The sequence below is a fragment of the Lepisma saccharinum genome, chromosome 6 (assembly GCF_977018435.1).
Source record: "Lepisma saccharinum chromosome 6, izLepSacc3.1, whole genome shotgun sequence".
NCBI classification, from domain to species: domain Eukaryota; kingdom Metazoa; phylum Arthropoda; class Insecta; order Zygentoma; family Lepismatidae; genus Lepisma; species Lepisma saccharinum.
In genome coordinates, this window is record NC_139234.1 from 90,912,387 (window position 1) to 90,936,974 (window position 24,588).

The following is a 24,588-nucleotide window of genomic DNA, read 5'->3' on the forward strand; positions in this document are numbered from 1 at the left end:
TGAAATAACCGAACAGAAACAGAACCTAAAACCTACATCGGATAGATTGGATTAAGTCGACGATACAGCACGGGTTCTGAAATGAAAAAGAATACGAAAGTTGAAGGACCTCTATACGCACCCACTTTCCCTCCACTCAATGGGGAAGATATCCTTCTAGCTGAGAAGCCTTTACGCAGGAGTGCCCTGAGGGAACTTCAAGGCCACGATGATAGAGTGTTCTAGTGCAATGACGGGACCAAAACATACGTCAGATAGCTGTGTTTCTCCTTATTTCGTACGCCATTGATAACTGGAACACGTGACCTCGTCTTTGGTAGAGCAGAAGCCTGCTTGCTTGGCACCACCCTTTAGTTCAGTGACCTTCGCCCGTAGTCAGCAAGAGTGAATGACTCACCATATACTTGTTGTCTGTGAGGCTACACAAGAATAGATATTTCGTCAGTGGCTGTAAGTATTGTTTCATCTGCAGTTATATCAGTTAACATTTCAATAGTTTCCTTCCTAATGGTTACGTTAGTGATAAACATGTAAATTAGTTCTCGAGAGTGAACGTTTTATCTATTTGAAGGGGGGATTTTTATACAGCCTGCATGTATTATTTTTTCCTGAAACAAGAAGAAATTCGAAGACGCAAAAAGAGTTGTATAAGAGTAGTTAACAAAAGGAAAAAAAGAAGAAGAAAACGAAAATGTAAATGCTGAAATAAATTATGGTAGAGATCGAGTGAATAACATTTTGTCATGGGGCCTCCTCGATTGCGTAGTGATAACGTCGTCGCCTTGTAAACAGTGGATCCCGGGTTTGATACACGGTGGATGCACATAGTGGTTAGTATCCCACTTTAAACTGAAGGTCCAGTCCAGATTAGCATATCTGTGCACCAAACCAAAACTAAGAAAGAAATTGTCACAGTGTAAGAAAATTTCTTGTTCAACCAGATACGAAACAAAAGGGAATAATATGTTGCAGGTTGGAGTTCACATCTGTAGCATCTAGCCGGCACAATTATGATTCGCAACATATCGTATCAGATCCATTTTTATTATACATGTAAGTAGTGGTATTTGTGGTATTACTGGGGCGAGAAAGTATGAACCCCCCTCTGGCAGATTTGTCTACACTTAAAACAGGCTCAACATGCCCATATGAGCTTTTTGCTCAAGTGTGGAACCCTGCCTAATCCAAGATTTTTGTAAAAAAGCCCTCATGGATTCCATGAGAAAGTATGACCCCCCTCAGATTGATTTGTCTACACTTACAGAAGGCACTTCTGTGAGATTGTTGTCCATAATCCTGTCAAAAATATGCCCCTCCTCATATTTATTTTGACCACACCTGAAACTACGCCAAACGTATTAACACACACCTACACCCACCCACACCCACCCACACATATTTACTTCCGGTCTACTTCCGGTCCACTTCCGGTCCACTTCCGGTCCACTTCCGGTTCACTTCCGGTCCACTTCCGGTCCACTTCCGGTCCACTTCCGGTTTGAGTTCAATTGGCCACCAGGCTCAACTTATATATCTAATATTAAAATAATGTAATTATTCTAGAATTGCTCCGTGACTCTCTCATTTCTTACATCATAAACATATGATTTTTCACCTATGAGAATAACACTACATATGGTGTCATCAGGTAAAGCCTCATGGAATTCACAGATAATTTTAATGTTTGTCCTGTCATTCACTACAACTTGTTTTCTTTTTGAAGTGTTGATTACAAACATGGGTCTCTGTGTTTTGAATTCATCTGGTGTGTAATACATATCCGTATTGCCTGTAGTGACCCTTTTGAAAGCCGAAAAAGCCTCATATAATTTGAGGAAATCATCCTTGGAAATGTCTAAATTGTAATTTTCTCTAGGGAATACCTCATTTCTGCCATTTTTAAGATATATGTTCTTGATGTTACAGTTATCAAATTTACTTGAATTTTTTTCCTGATTATTGTGTCTTCCAGTCTGAAACAGTACCACCACAAAATCAGGCATGTCGTATTGTATACTGGAGAATGAATTTGTGGCATCAAACTCATAATAAGTACCAGATGCAGGCTTCTGTACAGATTGATATGTATAAAATTGCAGAGGAACCTGTGGATTTTTTAGGATATCAGCTTTGTATTTAAGAGCATAGCTGGCCTCATATTCAACAACAGGGATTCTTAGCTCCATAGTCTGAATAATGCATTTGCCTGCATCTGGTAAGGTATTAGGCAGAGCTTCCCCTGTAGAGTTTATTGTACTGTACCTCATCAAAGCATTATTATCATTGGCAGCTCTTCTAAATGTAATTCTTAACCCACCCTTCCACATGATATCTTTGTAATCCGAGAAGAATCCTGGCAACAGGCGCATAGGGAACAGCACTGTGTGGTTTTTAGATAATATTTTCTCACCAGCTTCAAATCCACCGATTCTGTAGTAAGAAGCCTCGGTTTTGGATAATTTTAGTGTGGCCAAAGCTGTGGAGGTAATGCCGGGATAATCCACTCTGTTTATAACAACACCATGCTTTCTGATCTCAATTTCAGAGAACAGATGCGGCACAAAATTGTCTACCAATCTTATATTTGAATTTGCCGGATAATCTGTTCCATCGAGCTTTACAACATCAAATTTGATGTATAGATCTGCTCTGTGAGGGTGTATAAATCCATCCCCTACATCAAGATCAACCTCGATTTCTGTGTTGGGTTGATTTAAATTTGCAAATGTCCTCCTGTTTGGGGGGAATGATTGTAGCTCATAACTCTCAATATTTTCCATTGTATGTATTTTTATTTAAATGTTAATCTCTATGATTGCAGTTGTTGTGGCTCCAGCAAAATCAACTAATTCTTCTTTTTCATTAGTGACCATCAATTCAATATAATCTATTCTATTATGGCACACAGGAAAATATAATGTTGGGGATGGATTGTAGATGATGGGCTCCATGAATTCGGAATTAGGTTTGAATGTTGCAATGATGCCGGTTTGTTTGTGAGTGCCTATGCCATTTGATTTGGTGATCATACCCTCAGCCACATTACAGTGAATATTCAGAGTCTCTATGGCTAAGAATTTAGGTATATTCATAGCAGTGTGTTTGATGGCCGCTTCAAGTTTTGTGTTGTTCTCAAAGCCTAACAGCTCTCCTATAGTACCCAGATCCACTGTCTCCGTAGCAGATACAATCTCTACTCTGTGAGTGACAGAATTTTGACTTAACACTACACCTCTGGGTAATTGAGCATTTAGAGTGGACAGATTATACTGCCCTGGAGTGATGACAATATTTTGATCCCCTACTGCAATTTTGTTGTTGTGGTGTGTAATATTAGGTATCAAGTACATGCCGTAAAATGCTCTGAGAGCTATTGTTTTGGGATATACTATATCATCATGCAATTTGAGTTTCAATATTGAATTTTGGCTGGTGAGATGGAATACCCCCATGATGTTTCAGATACCACAAGGCTTTTTGAAAATCTTCAATTGATGGTTTATTTATTTGAGACATATATCTGAGAACAGATAAACACAAATGTCCGCAATTAACATCTTTGAAATTTTGAACACGGGCATTATTGTAATAAAGATTAGCTGATTTTAGATATTTTATTAAATTTTCAGGAGGAACACCTCCAAATGAATCAAACACAAATGCCTCATTGTTTAAATATTTAAGATAACAAATCCAGTGAGTGCCCTGATTTTTGTACTTATCCAAATTAACAATGTCACACTCTTTGTTGAGTGGTTGCTCCGGTAATGAATCAGACATGTACACACCTCTAAAATGTTTGATGCCCAGTGGCTTGATTAAAGCTTCAATATCTTGGTTTGTAAGCGGCTCTTGTTTTTTTTAAACTTATTCATGGCTCTCTTAACACCTTTGCCTTGTTTCTCCATGGCCAAGTTATGGCGCTTCAATTCATCTAATTCTGCCCTATTTTTCTTGGCATCTATTACTGTTTTTGCTATGGCAGCTGATCCCCCAGCCAAGCTCCCAACAGCCCCCAGAGCAGCTAAGATGGCCGGGATAGTAAATATGAAACCCCCCACATGTGATTTTTTCCTGGATTGTTGTAATTTTTTTAATTGGGGGGTACTAAGCAACAATTTCATACCATGTCCCTTTGCAATACAAGAGCTTTTTTTCTTGCGCTGCTTTTTGGTTAAAATACTATCAATAGGCCCAAGAGATTTGAGACCTGCATAAGGTATTTGATACATAACACCCTTGGCCTTCATCCTAGGTTTATTATATATATATTCACAACCCCCACCCCAGTTTTTGTTTGGTGCTCATAGCTATGGTGGTTCCCAATGCTGCTATTTTTTCACTCAAAGAAGCATCTTTGCTTACAAATCTACCAAATGCAGCCTCTTCTAATTTCTTGTCTGCAACATGTCTCTTGTCAAGATCAGAATGTGTGTTGTATGCTATGTCATGGTCTCTACAAGCAGCATCTAGGGGATTTACACCAGGATCCCCTCTGTTTAATCTATGGTCCAATTTTGTACCTGGACCACAATACTGATAGCCTGGAATATGTAGTTCAAATGGCAGCTTGTTTATAATGTCATTAACCAACCCCCGACCCTCAGAAATATTCCAAAATTTAGGTGGTAGAGTATTAATAATTTTTATAAGATATCCAATCCCCTTAGGGTCATTCACTATAAAATTAGACAATTTTGTGCTTATCATGTCCATAATTCCAACTTTTTCATTGTAAAAATTGTGGTTGCCAGCATTTTCCTCCCCAGCTATCACCAATAACCTATCTACAAGTTTCCTGACATCATCAACCCACACAAATTCTTTAGGCAGGGTGTTGTATTGTTTGATCCCACTGCCTGTCTTAATTTGTGACCATATGGGCTTGATTAAATTGTTGTATTTTGCTCCACTGCTAGACTTGACTCTTTTTTGTGTGGGATCATTGTTCTGGTATAGAGCATCTGATTTTATTAATATTTCTTTGTAATAATCATAATCTTGATCTGTATAGCTGCCAGGCCTTTTCCGAGTCATCAGTTCCCACAATCCAGGTGTGCCGGGGTACTTAACAAAAGCACCTTTTTCTCCGAGACGAGATTCTGAATAAACAATCAGATCATCCCCCATAAAAGTTACTCTGAAATTGCCAATTCTATGTATGATACTGCCATCAAGCTCTGTGTCAGCATATAAGCCAAACACCTCATCTTTGTTGTCTTTAGGTGTGGTTAAATATTTTTGAGCAAGAAGACCCAATTCAATAGGATCCTGAGTAGCTTCAATTCTTCTAGGAGCAACAGGACTAGGTGTATGAATACTGGAAAGTGGGGTGAATGGATAATCTAATATGTTCCTAGCAGCTACAGGTACAAGCTCTGTGATCAAATTTTGATTTTGCTCTGTAACAGTTTTGATATTCTTACCTAAATTATTAATAGCATCAATTACAGGCTGTTCTGTTTGTTTGTGTTTTTCATAAATTCCCCGGTTCTCTGATTTCCATCCCTTAAATCTTTTTACAAGATAATCTCTTAACTTAAGATCATCAATGATTGGTCGTTTCATGGTTGTTTATTTATGTCTCAACGTCTAGAAAATCGTTGATTTTATTTCTGTATTTGCCACTATTGGGTGTTCTTGTCATATCAATAGTGACAAACCCATAACTGTCCTGGTTCCAGCACCTGCTGCAAAACTTGGAAAAATCATTGTAGCTCAAGTCCCCACCTACATATTCATCATGTATGTGTTTGAGGTTGGTATGATCTTGATGAAACACACATATAAAATTGCTGTTGTCTCGGATCAGCTGCTTCGGTATTTTTGAAAAAGTCTGTGCCAGGAAGAAGCAATCAATGTTTTTGTGTCGGCCCTGTGTAAAGAAATTTCTAACCTTGTTTTGATTATCCAGTATAATGTCATCAAACACAACAACAGAATTATCGAGACATTCATGAAGTGGCTTAACATCTGGTTCAAATGTGGCTATATCCAATCCATCATATAGCTTCATCAGCTGCTGATATTTTAATTGTTCCAAGCTCTTAGAGAAGATATACAAGTGCCTGTTTTTCCAGTCTAACCAGTTGGGTGCCAATAAAAAATTATCAACCATTAGTGTAGTTTTACCACAAGCAGATGGCCCAACAATAAGACATCTAATATTTTCAGGCAGCAAGTTGCCATTTCTCTTATTCTGCTGTTCAGGTTCTGGCAGCCTTTTTATAACATCCCAGGTGCTCATATTATTATTTTGTTTGCATCGATCCAGCTGTGTTCCGGAAGTCCTAGCCATTTGACAAATAACTTGTTGCCTTTTCTGCGGATGATTTTTTCTATGAGATATGTGTCAGGCTGTTTAGTTTTGCTGAGTTCTTGTTCATAGAACCTGCCTTTGAGAATTTCTCCTCGGTGATCTTTTATTATATATGTGTTAAGGGTCCCGGGTTTAACTTGAACCACTGTAAATAATTCAGTGCTCCAGTTTCTTGTAAAGCCTCTCTTGAATAAGTGCTTATATTTGCTGATTCTTACTTGATCACCCACCCTGTATTTGGCTTTTCTTGTTGTTGGCTGGTATCTAGGATAATAAACAGTCCTGATCAATTTTTGCTCATCAGATGAAGTTACTTCAGAGGGTTTCATGTTGATTGTGGAATGGACCGAGTTGTTATATTTATGTAGAAGTTCTGGAAGAATATTAATCCATTTATAATTACCTTGAAGTGTAAATTGTTTATACATAAGATTTTTTAGGGTTTTGTTGAATCTCTCTACAATTGAGGCTTTGAGATCACTGTAACTCGAGTAATGTTTTATTGCCTGGCTTTTAATAAATTGTTGAAACACTGAATTATAAAATTCTTTGCCATTATCTGTTTGCAAATAGCGCGGTGATCTTCCACTCTGATTGATGATTGTCCTGAGGGCTTCTGTAACACATTTTCCAGTCTTGGATTTGAGTGGCACAGCCCAGGCAAATTTTGAAAATGTGTCTATGACAGTGAGTAGATACTTGTAGCCCTTGTTGATTTTGTCTAAGTTTTTCAACTGTCCACTTGACATTTCAATCAAGTCGCTCTGCCATAAATCATCTATGCCTTTTGTGACTACTGGGAGTCTCTTAAAATTATGTCTGGCTTGTCTGTGTAGTTCATCAACAATAATTTGTCTAGACATAATATGTAAACAAGAATATTGCAACTATAGGGTGTTCAGCAGCTGAGACTGCAGGATTTTCTAAATATAATTTGTCTCCTATTTGTATATGAAATTCCAGAGTGCCATCATCTTCAGCATAAGATGTTTCTAATGTATTGGGATCTGTAAAATCCTCTAACTCTACACTGGTGATTTTTGGTTTGTTGTCAGCATTTGTTATTGATAAGGTGGGGTAGTGGTGTGCCTGTGGTTGAAGCCAATATTTGATCTTGATTGGTCTCAGTGTGCCCCCAACAAAAAACTGGTAATAAAATTGTGCAGGGGACAGCATATATATTTTGCCACCTGGTGTAAATGGTGAATCATATTCTTTGTTGGGGATGCTGTACAATTCAAGAATTACTGTATGTTTTGGATTCTCAATTATGCCCGTTATTTCTTTTTCTGCTGTAAGCAATCTGCTTGTTACAGATTCAAGGTGCTCATTGATGGTCCTAACAACATCATCATGGCCTGGCTTTATTTTTATGTCCACAGCAAGTCTCTTGTATTGTTGCACAATCTCTTGAAGCTGGGTGGCAAAAACAGACAGAGCATTTGCTTGATTGGATTCCATGGTCCCTAGCTGTTGCTTGATATTAGCTACAATTTGTTGCAAATTTTCAACAACTGCCAATTTTGAATTTTGAGCAGTAAGATCATGGACCTGTCTTCTGATATCCTCAAACAGGGCATGCAGTTCATTAATATGTTGATTGGTTGGTAGAGTGGCCACTGTCTGAGTAAGTTGTTTGATCTCTGTCTGGATATTCTTGATATCTTCTGATTTCAATATCCTATTCACTGCCCTCTTAATATTTTTAAGTTCCTGTGATGTAGGAAGATTTGATACTGTATTTTGCAAAGATTCAAGTGCCAATTTCACATTATTTAATTCAGAAGCATCAGCCACATTTTGCATAGCATTTTGGAGCAGGGCTATATCTGCCTGAGAGGGTGTGGATTGTTGTAAAATTTCAAGTTTTGTTTGGATATCATCGATCAAGTGATGAAAATGAGATAGCTCAGATTCGGTGTTGAGGTTTTCAAGCTTTGTGATTTGTTGCTGGACACTGACAAGGGTGTCTACAATTCCAGGCAATCGGGATTCTAGAGTTTCTTGTACATTTGCCAAATCACTTTGCACTGCTGCTATTGTACCCTCAAGATGGGTTATGGTACTTTGAATTTTTCCAAAATCTTCATATGTTTCAAGTTGCAGCTTAATATTTGCTACACTCCGAGTTATTGCACTCAAAGCATCAGAAGATGGCAAGTTGTTCATAAAATTTTAAAGTGTCTCAATTTTTTCTTTAACCTCGGCTATGGCATTGTTCAGAGGATCCAGATTAGGTATTTGGAGTGACTGAATCTGTTCTTTTAGAGTAGAAATCACTAGATCAAAATCTTCTTGTGACTTTATGCTTTTGACAATTGTTTGGAGCTGTGTCTGGACATTATTTATCTGCTCTTCCAATTGCTGTTTCAATTGCTCAGAGTTGGTAGCCTGGGTCTTAAATTTGGCTTGAAGAGCTGCTACAGCTTCTTCTAAACTTTGAAAATTATCCAATGTGGCCAGATCAGTATATTTTTGAAGCAGCACTTTGAGTTCAGAATCAATTTTAAGAAGAGGGTCCATGCATTGTGATTGCAAATTTGTAATTTCTAATTGAAGACTGGCATTGAGTGTGGTTTGTAAAGCTTGTAAATCACTTCTTAATTTCTTGACTCTGACATCAAGCATCAGAAAATCTCATCACTGTGATCTTCATGTCTTGTGTGGCCAAATATATCATTAGGCATTTTGTTTTATTGGTTATTTATTATAGAGTATCTGATTCTTAATTCTATAAAAAAAGGTATAAGCTTGTCATATGATCCCGGGACCTCAATATATAAGCAGTCACCAGCAGAAACAGTATATACAGTGCCAGAAACCATGTTTGAGTGCTTGATTCTATAAATATTTCTCCCTATTGAAATCTTGACATCACCCTCAGGGGTTGTAATAAATTGCAATTGACCACCTACAGGTAATTGGTAATGATTTAAATTATTGTTAAATATGTACAATATTTTGCCTGTTCCATCATCAACATCTGTAAGTATGCTGTTCAGATGAATAATTAACAAGCCACTCAGTTTAGACAGCATATCAGGAGAGGGTTGTGGTGTTGGCAGCTCCATAATAGCCTGTTTTTTGAACCCAAATAAGTTCATAGGCATGTTTATTTATTTCAAATCATGCTCTGTAATTGGGCATTGATTTCCATTTTTCAAATCACAATGCCCCCATGGTAAAGTATGTATGCCACATGATAAAATGCATCTCTTATCATCATGTGGGTCCAGAGCCACTTTTCTTACAATATTGCTAGTCAGCAAGTGATCCTCACTCTGAATTCTATTTTCTGATGTTCTGATTGTGCTATGGGATTTGATGCAATTTTTATAATCTTCAAATTGGAGGTCTTTTTCAACAGTTACTTTGCCAATGCCCTTGCCCTTTTTGACAACAGCACTACATGTTTTAAAACTATACACCTTGGCACTTAACCCAGCAAATTTCACAATAACATCACCAAGTGTCTCATCTTTTAACTTGCCAGGCACCTTTTTGTTGTGGTGTTGAATAATTGTATGTTCACTAGTATCAAAGTATTGAAACAATTCAGACTGTGACATATCTTGATAAACATCTTCTGTTTTAATATCAAGAATAAAACTATCCGTATCCATGTACATCAGTTTTACACGATCACCATAAAAAGGTTTCAACACATCATAATACAATGTTAACATATGTAATTTGGACGATTCCAATATCGCAGCCCCTACATAAATAGGTTTATCAAACTTAATTTTTGTTTTCTTCATGTTGAAAAGTGCCATGTGCTCATCATAAATTCTTCTGTAATTGAAGTTGGGCTTTGCAACCAATTTTTTGCTCAGGCTGGGGTCAGTAATTATTTTAACATCGGTATGTTTTCTGACATTTTCAATAGTTTTGCCATATACAGAATTCACCATCAATTTAAACAAGCCCTTATCAAATTGGCTCTTTGCAGATGTTCGAAGCTCCGTGTTTGTATCAATGTATGGTTTCAACCATTCTGAGTGCCTGAACCTCAAAACTTTTCCAACTTTGGTCACTTGAACACCATGATGCATCAGGAACTGGAGGTTTTTGTAATATGTGACATATCCCTGTTTCGGCTCCAGAGTCATCATGAGCTTCTTCTGTTTAGAGCCAGGTGAGCACTGAACCTCGGGAATTGGGGGCAGATCAGAAAATTTATTGTGTAAATGATCAGGAATTGTCAGATCAACCTCTAAGAAGAGGCCATGTTCACGGTCATCAAAATCCTGAAGATCCTCAATATTGAAATCTTCAACCCACTCAAGACCTGCATATGGCAGTTTTTGCATCATGGCATGACCATAGAGGCTGTTGGCATCTACATACAGTATAAAATTTGATGGCCGTGCTGGATCATAATCAGGCATATATTTGTTATTTGCTCTGGCATATCTCTGAGAACATTGCACCATCCCTCCTCTTATACCTTTCTCCATAAACAGATACATATCTTGATCGTGGATCAGATCCAATTGCATTTTGGTGTTGAAAAACGTTGCAGCCCATGCTAGGCCCGGGGCACTGTAAAAATATATTGGGTCCAGTTTATAATTTTGCATGGAAGATTTTCTGAATGCCTGCAATATATCAGCTAAGAGGGTGACATCAAGTTTCAAATATGCCATGTGATAATCACCAAATGTCTTGCATTTTAAATTGTTCCACATCAATTGGGCATGGTGATAATCTTCATCAGTGATTCCAGATCCTCTGATTCTGCTGTAAAACTCTTCTTGTGGTGGCAGGGAACACTCATCAAATTTAGAAAAATCTGTGACATAGTCATATGGATATACACCCTTCCGCCTAATTAATTTCAGGTCCTGATTTGGAAACATAGCACGTGTGATTTTGAATTTATCATCAGATAATTGATTTGCCAGTGTAGGCAGGCTAGCCGATAAAAATCTGTAAGAATCAAGAAATCTTATGTGAATAGGAACACCATCAACTTTAATTATCTTGCTAATAGATATATATTTCTCATCATTTTCAGCTAAAATATTTAAATTCTGCTTGTCAAACCCCTCGTACCTGATCAGATGATGGAAATCATAATTGGATGCTCCATGGCAAAATATGGGGATAAATCTTGGTCTCTTGATCTGAATATTACAGCTTTTACACAGGGCCATTAAGAATTTACCATCTGTATGAGAATGGTGATGAACCTTGATATTTGTATCTGAAAATTCACAATCACATACCGGGCATTTTTCTGCATTGTTGAAATCTTCAATCTGTTTCTCTGTTAAAGGCAACATAGGCTTTGATTTTAATAAGATGTTAGATGCTATGTCACGGCACTCATTTTCTATTCTATGTGCAAATATTTTGATGGCATTTGGTCCCATGTATGAATCTTTTTTGGTAACAACACCATCCTGTATAACTATATAACAAAAACTGGAAGGTTCATGTAGCTGGTATGGTGTAATTGAAGATTCTTCAGGATCTGGATTGCAGAATGCAAGAGGTTTGAGGTTCGATTCAAAATCACAGACAATATATGCTGGGTGTTCCGACAAGGCTTCAAACTTTTTGAATTTGCAATTTTCACTTGGATTGGGCATCACCATATGAACAGGTTTATGGTTCCCACAGTATTTCAGATGCTCAATTAACTTGTTTTTGGCAATTTCTGCACTCTCTTCACAAACACCATTCACCATTTTTCTACCATCAAATACAGTTAAGCATCTTCTGCACAACTTAAATATTCTATTAGATTTGTCTAATTGTGTTCTGACTAAAGCTTCAAGACTGTGTATCAGAGTGTAATGATATGTGCCATCCCCTTCAATTAAGAGCAAATCAATTGGAATAGCAGATTCATCATCAAGTGTACTGATTCTGAGAGGTGCTATCGGGCAATTGCCAGTAGAACAAATAAATACATTAATAGATAATTGTTTGCCATTGATGTGCCTGGCCTTTTTTTCAAATTTATCAATATTCTGAACAGACATTGGATATTCCAAACCCTCCATTGCATCGTCAAAAAGATGTTCATGCTGTTTGTAATAACTTATTCTCTCAGGATTCCTTGAAACTGGAAACAAAGCAGCTAATATACACCATAAAAAGCATTTCTGGTCGGCATTTTCTATATTAACCACGGCTTGTTTGTTTTTAATATTGGCAGGTAATGGCAGATATGTAGAACCTTGTAATGGGCAGAATTCAGAAATATTAACATATAACTTGTGTGGAGAGCCGCATAGGGTCCATCCAGACTCTTTTGCTGCAAATTCAGAGTGTTTAATATTTAATTGATCCATCAATCTGCTTATTATTCTGTCTAAATTTGCATTTGAATATACCGGTACAGTTTCTGTTATGTGGGGCTGTATAAATTTTGTGCCATTTGGTTTCTTATATTGTGTATACAATTTGAGGGACAGTTTATAAGAGCCATTTTGTGCATTTAGAATTGCCTGGAGATCAGAATTTATACTGTTCAAGAAATTCTCAATGCCGCATCTTGGCTCTGATTTAAAACAGTGATCCCTTAATTGGCCCTTAAAACTGCTACGGATGGGTTCATAGCGTGGCTGCTTTGCTGCTCTGGCATTAAGAGGTGCTTCATGCTTCCTTTTCAGACCAGATGTAGATGGTTGTGTTGATGACTGTGCAGAGCAAGTATCTCTATGTTTATATGTGAAATATTCCATGCTATATTTTCTATTGCATTTGGGGCATATTTTTGTGGGAGTTCTGTATTTGTCTGGGTTACAAATCTTTTGGTGCTTAGCCCAATTGGGGCTGGATATATTCTTATTGCATTGATTACAATGTTTTTGATTCGGCATTTTTGTTGTTGTTTATTATATACAATTTCTTGGGATTCAGATCAAAACTTTATGCTGGATAAAAATATCAGTTGGGTTCAACACTGTGCTGTGTGTGTGTGTGTACGTGTGTATGTGTGTATACACTTAATATTTTTGGCTTTGGTATTTATATACAATTTCTTGGGATTCAGATCAAAACTTTATGCTGGATAAAAATATCAGTTGGGTTCAACACTGTGCTGTGTGTGTGTGTGTACGTGTGTATGTGTGTATACACTTAATATTTTTGGCTTTGGTATTTATATACAATTTCTTGGGATTCAGATGAAAACTTTATGCTGGATAAAAATATCAGTTGGGTTCAACACTGTGCTGTGTGTGTGTGTGTACGTGTGTATGTGTGTATACACTTAATATTTTTGGCTTTGGTATTTATATACAATTTCTTGGGATTCAGATAAAAACTTTATGCTGGATAAAAAAAAGCAGAAATAGGCCACAACTTGGCCACAAGTGAACCGGAAGTGGACCGGAAGTGAACCGGAAGTGGACCGGAAGTGAACCGGAAGTGGACCGGAAGTGAACCGGAAGTGGACCGGAAGTGGACCGGAAGTGGACCGGAAGTAGACCGGAAGTGGACCGGAAGTGGACCGGAAGTGGACTGGAAGTGGACCGGAAGTGGACCGGAAGTGGACCGGAAGTAAATATGTGTGGGTGGGTGTGGGTGGGTGTAGGTGTGTGTTAATACGTTTGGCGTAGTTTCAGGTGTGGTCAAAAAAAATATGAGGAGGGGCATATTTTTGACAGGATTATGGACAACAATCTCACAGAAGTGCCTTTTGTAAGTATAGACAAATCAATCTGAGGGGGGTCATACTTTCTCATGGAATCCATGAGGGCTTTTTTACAAAAATCTTGGATTAGGCGGGGTTCCACACTTGAGCAAAAAACTCATATGGGCATGTTGAGCCTGTTTTAAGTGTAGACAAATCTGCCAGAGGGGGGTTCATACTTTCTCGCCCCAGTAATACCACAAATACCACTACTCATGTATGATAATATAAGAGAAGTAGCGGGAAGAGAAAACCAAGCGAAACACGGACGCCTTCTCCAGAATTTCAAATCTCGTTACATAAGGTTCTGGGTTGGAGTCCCGAACAGGCATGACTTTCTTGTTCTTGCCCTTTTATCTGCTTCATTTCATCATAATTCATCGTTATGGTTTACCTGCAGGGGAAGAATAATGACAATAATTGCCAATACAAAGCCATTGACAAACAGAACAACTCGATTACGGAGGTGCCAAGAAGAAACGAGACTTGACAGTGTCTCCGTCTCTCGGTTTGTCGAATTGAAAATTGCTCTCCCGTTCTCGGTCTCGATTAGTTAAATATAGAAATCGAAAATGTATGTGAATGAATATACATGTATTTTATATATTCCGGTTTTGTAGGAGATTTCGTGAGAGATGAAATAAGTACTCTTCCATCGTATTTATTTTTATAATTTTTATTCCCTGTTCGATGATCGCGACGATAAGGACGAGTGGCCATTACATGAAATTGATGACGAAATAGTCAAACATCCCCGACAAGGACGGTACTCAAACCCGGGAACTTTGGCGACGATATCGAATGTCAATCACTTAATGAGCTTGACCACCGAGCCTGCTTAATGTTGTTTCTGTCAGGTAATTCGTAATAACTGTCAATATCCCACATTCACTATCATTTGCTTCATAATTTATCTTATTGTTGTGATTAACCTGAATTCAAAGAATTAGTTGAAAGGCAAAAATGGAAGATTGAATGTCTCTGATGTTACTTCGTGCCGAATAATATGACGTGGTATTATGATATGAATTTTTTAATCATATAATATGCCTATTCATTCCATTGATTGATCCCAATTGAGCACACAAAATATGGTATAATGTCCACTCCATGGAGGAGCGCGCTACGATGCCATGGGTCCTTGGTTAGAATCTCGACTTGGGCGTGGGTGTCCTTGGTAAGTGTCCCTTCATCAATTTCATCATAGCATCACTCATCTTCATCGTCGCTATTTGCCAAAAGTGAAAGAATAGCAAATCTAAATAACAAACATCCAATCAAATCGAACATCTCTACCGATTTAATTCTATACGGTACCGAATTCCCACTTTATTACTGCATCTTAAGTCATTTTACAGCATCTCAATTGTTTTCCGATTCGAAAACATTTGGAATGTTGTTTTGTGCAGTTGATTGTGCATTGTTTCGTTGTTTGGATTGTTTAATTAACGTCGCATTAATTAGTTTTAGACCAATCGTGACGGGGGAAGGAAGAGCACAAAGAAAGCGAAAAAGACAAGGAAGAGACCACGGCTTTCTTTAAAGATAGCATCCCGTGAATACAACTCAAGTGACTGCAGAATATTATGAATAAAATTTATTTCGCTTTTTCCTTTTATTTCTGTTTCAGTTATTTTACTTCACTTTTCTTCTACCACTCGCGTTACTCGAGTCGGTGAGGAAGAATTATAAACTCGTGAAATGGACGATGGTACAAAAAATATATGCCTCTCCCACGGTTCCATTTGGTTTGGTTTGATTTGGTGTTTTAAGTCCACTTTATGCGCAGTAAGGCTAATCGGGACTGGACCTACAGTTTAAAGTGGGATCCGAACCACTTGTGCCTCCACCGGGTATCGAACCCGGGACTCCCACGGTTCGAAACTGTCAGTACAAAATATTGTCTTATTTTTAAAATTTACGGTCAAATATGGTTTGTCACGTAGCAATTTTCGTTTATCTCTTTCTCAAGGGGTTCCATTGCCTCTCTGATGTCGTAGTGGTAACGTCTTCGCCATGTAATGAAAGGCTTCCGAATTCAATACCAAATAGAGAGGCATTTGGTTCGGATCCCATTTTAATCTGTAGGTCCAGTGCATGAACTGGACTTAAACAATTAACGTGTGGCATGTGGTCTGTGATGAGAATTATCATTTCAGCGAACCTTCTTGACAATGACTCTAATATCACTCGAAAGAATAGTATTTCCTTACGAGTAGCTCTTGTCAAGAAACCAGTTCCTGAAATTTTCTTCTGGAGGCATCGTAGCACCCAGCTGATTGTTGTGGCTGGGGCACGAGTCATGTGACTCATGCTATCAAAGCTCAATTCTTCCCGAGAACTCGGAATCACCAGGCAAACTTAAGCGAATATTTTGTTATTTGGGTTGCATAAACAACAGGCTTTAAGACGTTACGAAATTTACGTCCCGTGGCCCAGGTATTTTTTTCTAAGACTGTACATGAAATACAAGTTTATTTTCCTTATCTTTCATTTAATGCTTTAATTTTTGCCAGTTTCATAAGTGATATCAGAGTTTTCAAGCTGGAGAGGGGGCTGCAAAGGAAAGTTTAGTGAAAATTTACTTTGTGATCAATTTTGCAGAGGTGGGGAGAAGCCTGGAAAATTTGGCGTGGAGCTAGAGGCTTATTGGGGTGTGTGGATATGTCGTTGGTTTAAATTACATGTGTCATTAGTGTATTCTTATAACAAACCCTGAAGCTCTCTCTCCAAAATTAGACTGTGTGATCATTTTCTGAAGGAGGTAGTGGGACGAATTTTAATTGATGCTCTTTGACTAAATGTGATAGGTAAATATTGGTTATTATTTTCTACACTATGATCACCATAACTTTGATTGATATTTTTGTAATTTTATGTTGCCTTGAAGTTAATTGAGATACAAATGAGAACCTAGTTTTATTTTCAGTTTTATTAATACTTCAAGATGTTCTATGTTGCAAGTGAGTGCTCCAATTTATGCTAATTATTCACTGATTCAGATTAAGAAACGAAACTCTCCATAAATTTTAGAGCATTGCATAGTCTACAGTTTGGATATTAAGACTTGAAATATAGTGCGTGGTTGGGGATGCCCAAGAGGGCAAATATAGTACAAGTCATTTGTTGGTGATTAATTTGTTACTCCAATTGCCTTAAAATTAGATTTTTGATCTGTAATTTTTACATCACACCTGTTTTTGCATTTGAACGAAATTAGTCAATTTGATTTAACAGGGTGTCTACCAAAATAACAAATCCAAAATTCTTGACTTTTTCATGCCTTTTTGTTGATCCTTTTTTCGTTTCTCTTAATCTTTATGTATACAACCCCTACTTAAGTAAATTTGGAAATCAGCAATTAAGAAAATAAATATTTATTTAATAAAATAAACCCTACCAAAAGTCCAGTTGAGATGAAAACTAAAGCTGTATTCAACAAGAGAATTAGACATGCTTTATCTGTTATTGCATCCTGGACTGCATGTGGCAGACAAGTTAGTCTCTGGTGCATGCCCGTAGCTAGAATTGATCTCCAGGGGTGCTCACGGGTTATCAGAGCGGCTTTGTAAACCAAGTCCAGTTTTCAAAAGTTTAACAGTATTAAATCAAGGTAAAATGGGGGGGGGGGAATTATGTTTTTATAAAGAAGAAGGTAAAGTGTTCCCCTGTGCATAGCACCACGCCATTAAGGCGTATAGGGGGTGTGGGGGTAACGCCCCACACTTTCTTGATCCGGTCGTGAGTGGGGGTGATGTGATCAGCATCACGCCCCTGACCGCCTTTACCCCCCAGGGTTTCCCCCAGGTACCCATGTTATTCGACGCTGGGTAGGCGCCGGGGCCGCTTCCACCGTTAGAAAAGTTCCCGGATAAATATCGTGCAAATACTACAGTCTTTTTCTATATCTTCTAAAACGTCTATTGAACTGCTACTGACACCATCCCTTAATAAACACACTATACTATTTTTGATGATACAGGTATTTATATCATAATTACAACTAGAAATGTACAATATTCGTTTCAATCATAGTGCCTACCGTGCCCCGGCCGAAGCAATAAAACTCCTTTTCATTCTCAAAAATATGCATATGTTTGCATTTGACGCAGCTGTGGAAGGAATGTGGATGATGACGTTAAAGTCTCAGATATTTGTCAAACGAGAGGCTGCAAGAGGGACAGGGAAGTTACAGATTAAGAAGCTCCCCCACAGATTAGCTCCCCTATGAAAGTACTTTCTAAAGTCTAGAGAATCTTCTAAACACTTGCCGGTTTCGACTCACAAACAAGATGAACAAATCTAATGTCTGCTGTTTATGTCTGTGAATTTATCCCTTGCGAACTTGTGAATAAAATAATAGCTATATGCTGTCTACATTTTCACTCTTCACCTCAAAGAAATTAGAATACAAAATAGTTTTACAGTAGTGCTATTGGGGCGCTTCAAAATAGTACTTAGTAGGTATCCTCTTTTTTTATCAATCGAATATCACTTTTTGACATACTTTGACAATTTTTTGTCGATGTTTTAGCGTTTAGCGATGTTTTAGTACAAATTTTCACCATACTCATTTTTTCCCCACTCGTACTTGGTAGGTATATCATGATGTTACGTGATACAACTTAACCTATCCTTTTTTTTACGATTATTTAATTTTTTTATGATCCTAAGTGATATAACTTAACCTATCATTTTTTTTATTTAGGTACTGTTTGAACGTTATTATTTGAGGATCATATTTTGTAGGTATCCTCTTTTTTTATCAATCGAATATCACTTTTTGACATATTTTGACAATTTTTTGTCGATGTTATAGCGTTTAGCGATGTTTTAGTACAAATTTTCACCGCACTCATTTTTTTCCCCATTTATACTTGGTAGGTATATCACGATCTTACGTGATACAACTTAACCTATCTTTTTTTTTACGATCCTAAGTGATATAACTTAACCTATCGTGGAACTCGCAAACACCCACTCTACAAAAATTCTACTATATGATCTTTCACTGGCTAAGCTAACCTACAAATAGGAATTGGTAGCACTGACTTATAAACCCACTGGGTCTTCTTGGCATGTTTTTTCATGATGTGTTGCCAGGCTATTGGGCATCTTGGCGTATACAATGTATATATTTTTGAGGGGGAGGGGTTATAGCTTTTTATGCTGTACGAATACTAAAAACTTGACAGTGACAACCAACAGAGTAGGTAAACCTACATGCAGAAACTGGCAACACTAGTTTCTGACAGTGAATTTGAAATAAAATATTAAACAAAATACATGAGTAAGCACTGTGATTACAAATAATACCAGTGTTATGCCCCCAACTCCAACTGGGCAACTGGGGGAAATAATTGTACAACAATTTGTACCTAATTGTACAATACTTGTACCTAATTGAGAGAGCCTTCTCGTAACTTACTTCATGCACAATTTATATGATTTTACAACTGTGAAAAGAAAGCATATGTGTTCTGTATGCACATATTCATTCTTATTTTTCGAAGTTGAATGGAAGCACGTGTTTTTTACGCTCTCGTAATACTGACCTTGCCCCAGTGATTTTAAATTGCTTCCATCCGGTTTTTTTTTCTGTGCTATTTCCGCGTGCACGCAACATTCGCTTTCAATAGTTTAATGAAATACAGAAGGAGTGTTAGTTTAGCAGGCTCCGAGTTTTACAATTTATTAAATTAAACAATAATTTATGTAAGAATATACTTGTACTTACCGAACACAAAATAATAAAAGCACATGTGAATCTTTGCGTGCGTTCATGTTATATGACGACTGAGTAAGAAATAATGTTGACTCCCCGAAAGATAAAAGTTCCTGGTTCGACATCAGATGCATGCAAATTTTATGTTTTGCTCTCCAAAATCTTGATTTCTATGTTTGTGCTATTTGCCATACAGCAGAGGAGAAGAGGGGAGAGGGGAGGGGAGGGGGTACTATTAGCGCCATCTATTAGCAAACAATAGAAATAAAAAAGTAGGGTCAAACTTTTTCAACACCCAAAAATTTTAAACGTCCTCGTTTAGTAATACGATCAGCAGAAGACGTTTGAAAGAGTACTCTTAGTCGAGAAAGCTAATTGCTAGGGCCCATATATTGCTAAAATGTTCTTTGATTTGCATATTTCTCATACCGCCATATGTTGTTCTAGTTGACTTCTTCCAAAAAAATGCTAATTAGCGAGAGTTAATTAAGCAAGGCAAGTAAAAGAAGCAAATAGGACAATATGTGGCGGCGTGGAAATATGTAAAAATTCGACTCGATTCGAATTAAAATTGGAGGATATTTTGCATTTTTTTCCTATAATGTACAAAACATTTACCGTACATAATCTTTTCTATTTACAACAGTATAAAATAAGAGGAGTGTGTGACAATATCCATATTAATTAGGAAGGTATGTTGTATGCTAGGTTAGCTAATTGTGTCTTCACTGTATAGAGGAAAGATGGAAAAAGAGAGCTCTACAAAAACTAACGCTCTTAACAATATTGAACGCCCCCGTGAAAATTATATATAAATAAGGCATAAGCGTATTATCTGCTTTCATGTCGGATTTTCCCGACCTGTGAGCTGTAGTGTTTAGGCGACAAGCGGCTCGCTCAAATATTATACCGTTGACAATATTGAACGCCCCCGTGAAAATTATATATAAATAAGGCATAAGCGCATTATCTGCTTTCATGTCAGATTTTACCGACCTGTGAGCTGTTGTGTTTAGGCGACAAGCGGCTCGCTCAAATATTATACCGTTGACAATATTGAACGCCCCCCGTGAAAATTATATATAAATAAGGCATAAGCGTATTATCTGCTTTCATGTCAGATTTTCCCGACCTGCGAGCTGTAGTGTTTAGGCGACAAGCGGCTCGCTCAAATATTATACCGTTGACAATATTGAACGCCCCCGTGAAAATTATATATAAATAAGGCATAAGCGCATTATCTGCTTTCATGTCAGATTTTACCGACCTGTGAGCTGTTGTGTTTAGGCGACAAGCGGCTCGCTCAAATATTATACCGTTGACAATATTGAACGCCCCCCGTGAAAATTATATATAAATAAGGCATAAGCGTATTATCTGCTTTCATGTCAGATTTTCCCGACCTGCGAGCTGTAGTGTTTAGGCGACAAGCGACGTGCTCTAATATGATACCGTTGACAATATTGAACGCCCCCGAGAAAATTATATATAAATAAGGCATAAGCGCATTATCTACTTTCATGTCAGATTTTCCCGACCTGTGAGCTGTAGTGTTTAGACGACAAGCGGCTCGCTCAAATATAATACCGTTGACAATATTGTACGCCCCGTGAAAATTATATATAAATAAGGCATAAGCGTATTATCTGCTTTCATGTCAGATTTTCCCGACCTGCGAGCTGTAGTGTTTAGGCGACAAGCGACGTGCTCTAATATGATACCGTTGACAATATTGTACGCCCCGTGAAAATTATATATAAATAAGGCATAAGCGCATTATCTACTTTCATGTCAGATTTTCCCGACCTGTGAGCTGTAGTGTTTAGACGACAAGCGGCTCGCTCAAATATAATACCGTTGACAATATTGTACGCCCCGTGAAAATTATATATAAATAAGGCATAAGCGTATTATCTACTTTCATGTCAGATTTTCCCGACCTGTGAGCTGTAGTGTTTAGGCGACAAGCGGCTCGCTCAAATATAATACCGTTGACAATATTGTACGCCCCGTGAAAATTATATATAAATAAGGCATAAGTGTATTATCTGCTTTCATGTCAGATTTTACCGACCTGTGAGCTGTAGTGTTTAGACGACAAGCGGCTCGCTCAAATATAATACCGTTGACAATATTGAATGCCCCGTGAAAATTATATATAAATAAGGCATAAGCGCATTATCTACTTTCATGTCAGATTTTCCCGACCTGTGAGCTGTAGTGTTTAGGCGACAGGCGGCTCGCTCAAATATAATACCGTTGACAATATTGTACGCCCCGTGAAAATTATATATAAATAAGGCATAAGCGTATTATCTACTTTCATGTTAGATTTTCCCGACCTGTGAGCTGTAGTGTTTAGACGACAAGCGGCTCGCTCAAATATAATACCGTTGACAATATTGAATGCCCCGTGAAAATTATATATAAATAAGGCATAAGCGTATTATCTACTTTCATGTCAGATTTTCCCGACCTGTGAGCTGTAGTGTTTAGGCGACAAGCGACGCACTCAAATATAATACCGTTGACAATATTGTACGCCCCGTGAAAATTATATATAAATAAGGCATAAGTGTATTATCTGCTTTCATGTCAGATTTTCCCGACCTGTGAGCTGTAGTGTTTAGGCGACAAGCGGCTCGCTCAAATATAATACCGTTGACAATATTGTACGCCCCGTGAAAATTCCATATAAAATAACATACCTGAAAATTATATTCACAGTAGATTCATTTTTTGAGTTTTGTAATTACCCCAAGAAATTCTATATAAAATAACATACCTGAAAATTGTATTTACAGTAGATTGAATTCTTGAGTTTTTGTATTCGCACACAAGAAATTCTATATAAATAACATACCTGAAATTCTATTTACAGTAGATTGAATTTTTGAGTTTTGTAATCACTCCAAGAAATTCTATATAAAATAACATACCTGAAAATTGTGTCGCTATATACTAGACTTTTTGATTTCTGTGATTTTGGAGAAAGCAATGGCATCCACCACCAGTTTCAATCGTAAAAATGATAAAACTGAATGTGTTACTTGTGGGAAGCTAATCTCAAGGAACAATTTATCGGTACACAGGGCAAGATGTAGCGAAACAGGTTCGAGAATTAATCGTTCGTTACCTTCTAAGCCCTGTGCTCGATGCGGAAAGATGATCAGCATTACAAATTTAAGTAAACATCTCAAAATTTGCAAACCATCGACCGAACAAGGAACATCGAAAAGGAAAATTGATAATTCAGAAACGGAAGCTTCCACTTCCAAGCAAATTAAATTATCTAATGAACGCAAACCAATTAGATCTGCATTTAACGACCAACTCCAGGATTTTTCAATTAAGTCAGAACCAGGTCGTGACATCCTTAGTTTCTTGGATGAAACGAAAACATCTGTACTAAATATTTTAAAAGATAAACTTGAAAACAACTCTATAAAAGTATACGTTGTTCTGTTTTCTGAATACAAGAAAGTTGATGGCACAACAAGTATTTTTTATCATCGTACAAAAAACCAGACTCTTTATTTGGCGGACGTCGAAAATTTGGACAACTTCTATTATAAAGTTTCCAACGAGCTGGTTAAGAAACATGACGATTTCGAGGCTAAAGGGTCGGGATGGTCTCTATGTGGAAGTCCTCACACGTTAACTGTTTACGTGAATCAATTCTCGCCTCTTCGCGCCTCCAGCTACGTTCCTCTTCCACCGAACATTCAACACAAGAGGGCTGTGTTAAATATACAGAACAGCGATAACAAGTGTTTTCTCTGGTGTGTGTTGGCTGCACTGCATCCTGTTCATTGCAAAAATAATCCACAGTGGGTTGGACATTACAAACAATACGAGACCGACTTTCAAAGTGTAATGTCTGACATCGAATACCCGGTGACATTGTCGGATATAACAAAGTTCGAAAATTGTACAGGAAAACGCATCGCTATTAATGTGTATTCCTTCACGTCAGATAAATATCTCGTGCACCCTGTCAGGATAAGCGATATCGACGATGACGATGCCTGTGTAATAAATCTCCTTCTAATTTCAAACGAGGATGTTCATCACTACACGCTAATTCGTTCACTATCACGTTTGGTCAGAAGTCAATCAACCAAGCATAAACATTGCATCGAAGTTTGCCCGAGATGCCTAACCACGTTCGACGATCGTGACCGACGTGATCATCAAAATCTTCATAGTCGTCAAATTGCTATCGAGAAACTTGCTGAACATAAAATTTATTGCGGCGACAACAGACCGGCTAGAATGTTGATGCCCGAAACGAACGAAGTCGAAGAATTCAAAATGCACAAGGCATTGTTGGAACATCCCGCAATCATCGTCGCAGATTTCGAGTCTTTCCTGAAACCACTCTCCTACTGCGAACCGGATCCTGAAATTTCCTCCACAACGCCGTACCAGCTTCATCAACCTAATAGTTTCGGCTATGTTGTTGTGCGACGTGATAAAATAAATGAAGCATATATATACCGCGGGCCAAATGTAATCGAACACTTCCTGGAAAAAATGGTGGAGGAGGTTGAGGTAATTGGTAGCGTACTGCTTACATCAAAACCGATGGCACCTTTAACTGAAAATGAACTTCAAAATTACAATTCCACTGAGGTGTGTCCGGTATGTGATCAAAGTTTCACTGATGAGAACAAAAAAATATTCCACCACGATCATTTCAGCGGAAACTACATAGGTGGAATTTGCAACACGTGCAATCTTAAAATCCAGAAACCTAAATTCATCCCCATATTCTTTCACAACGGAAGCGGATATGATTTTCACCACCTGGTGAGACATCTTGGCTACGATCCGAAACGTATAGGTGTCTTGGCCGAGAATGAAGAACGCTACATTAGTCTCAGCAAGCAA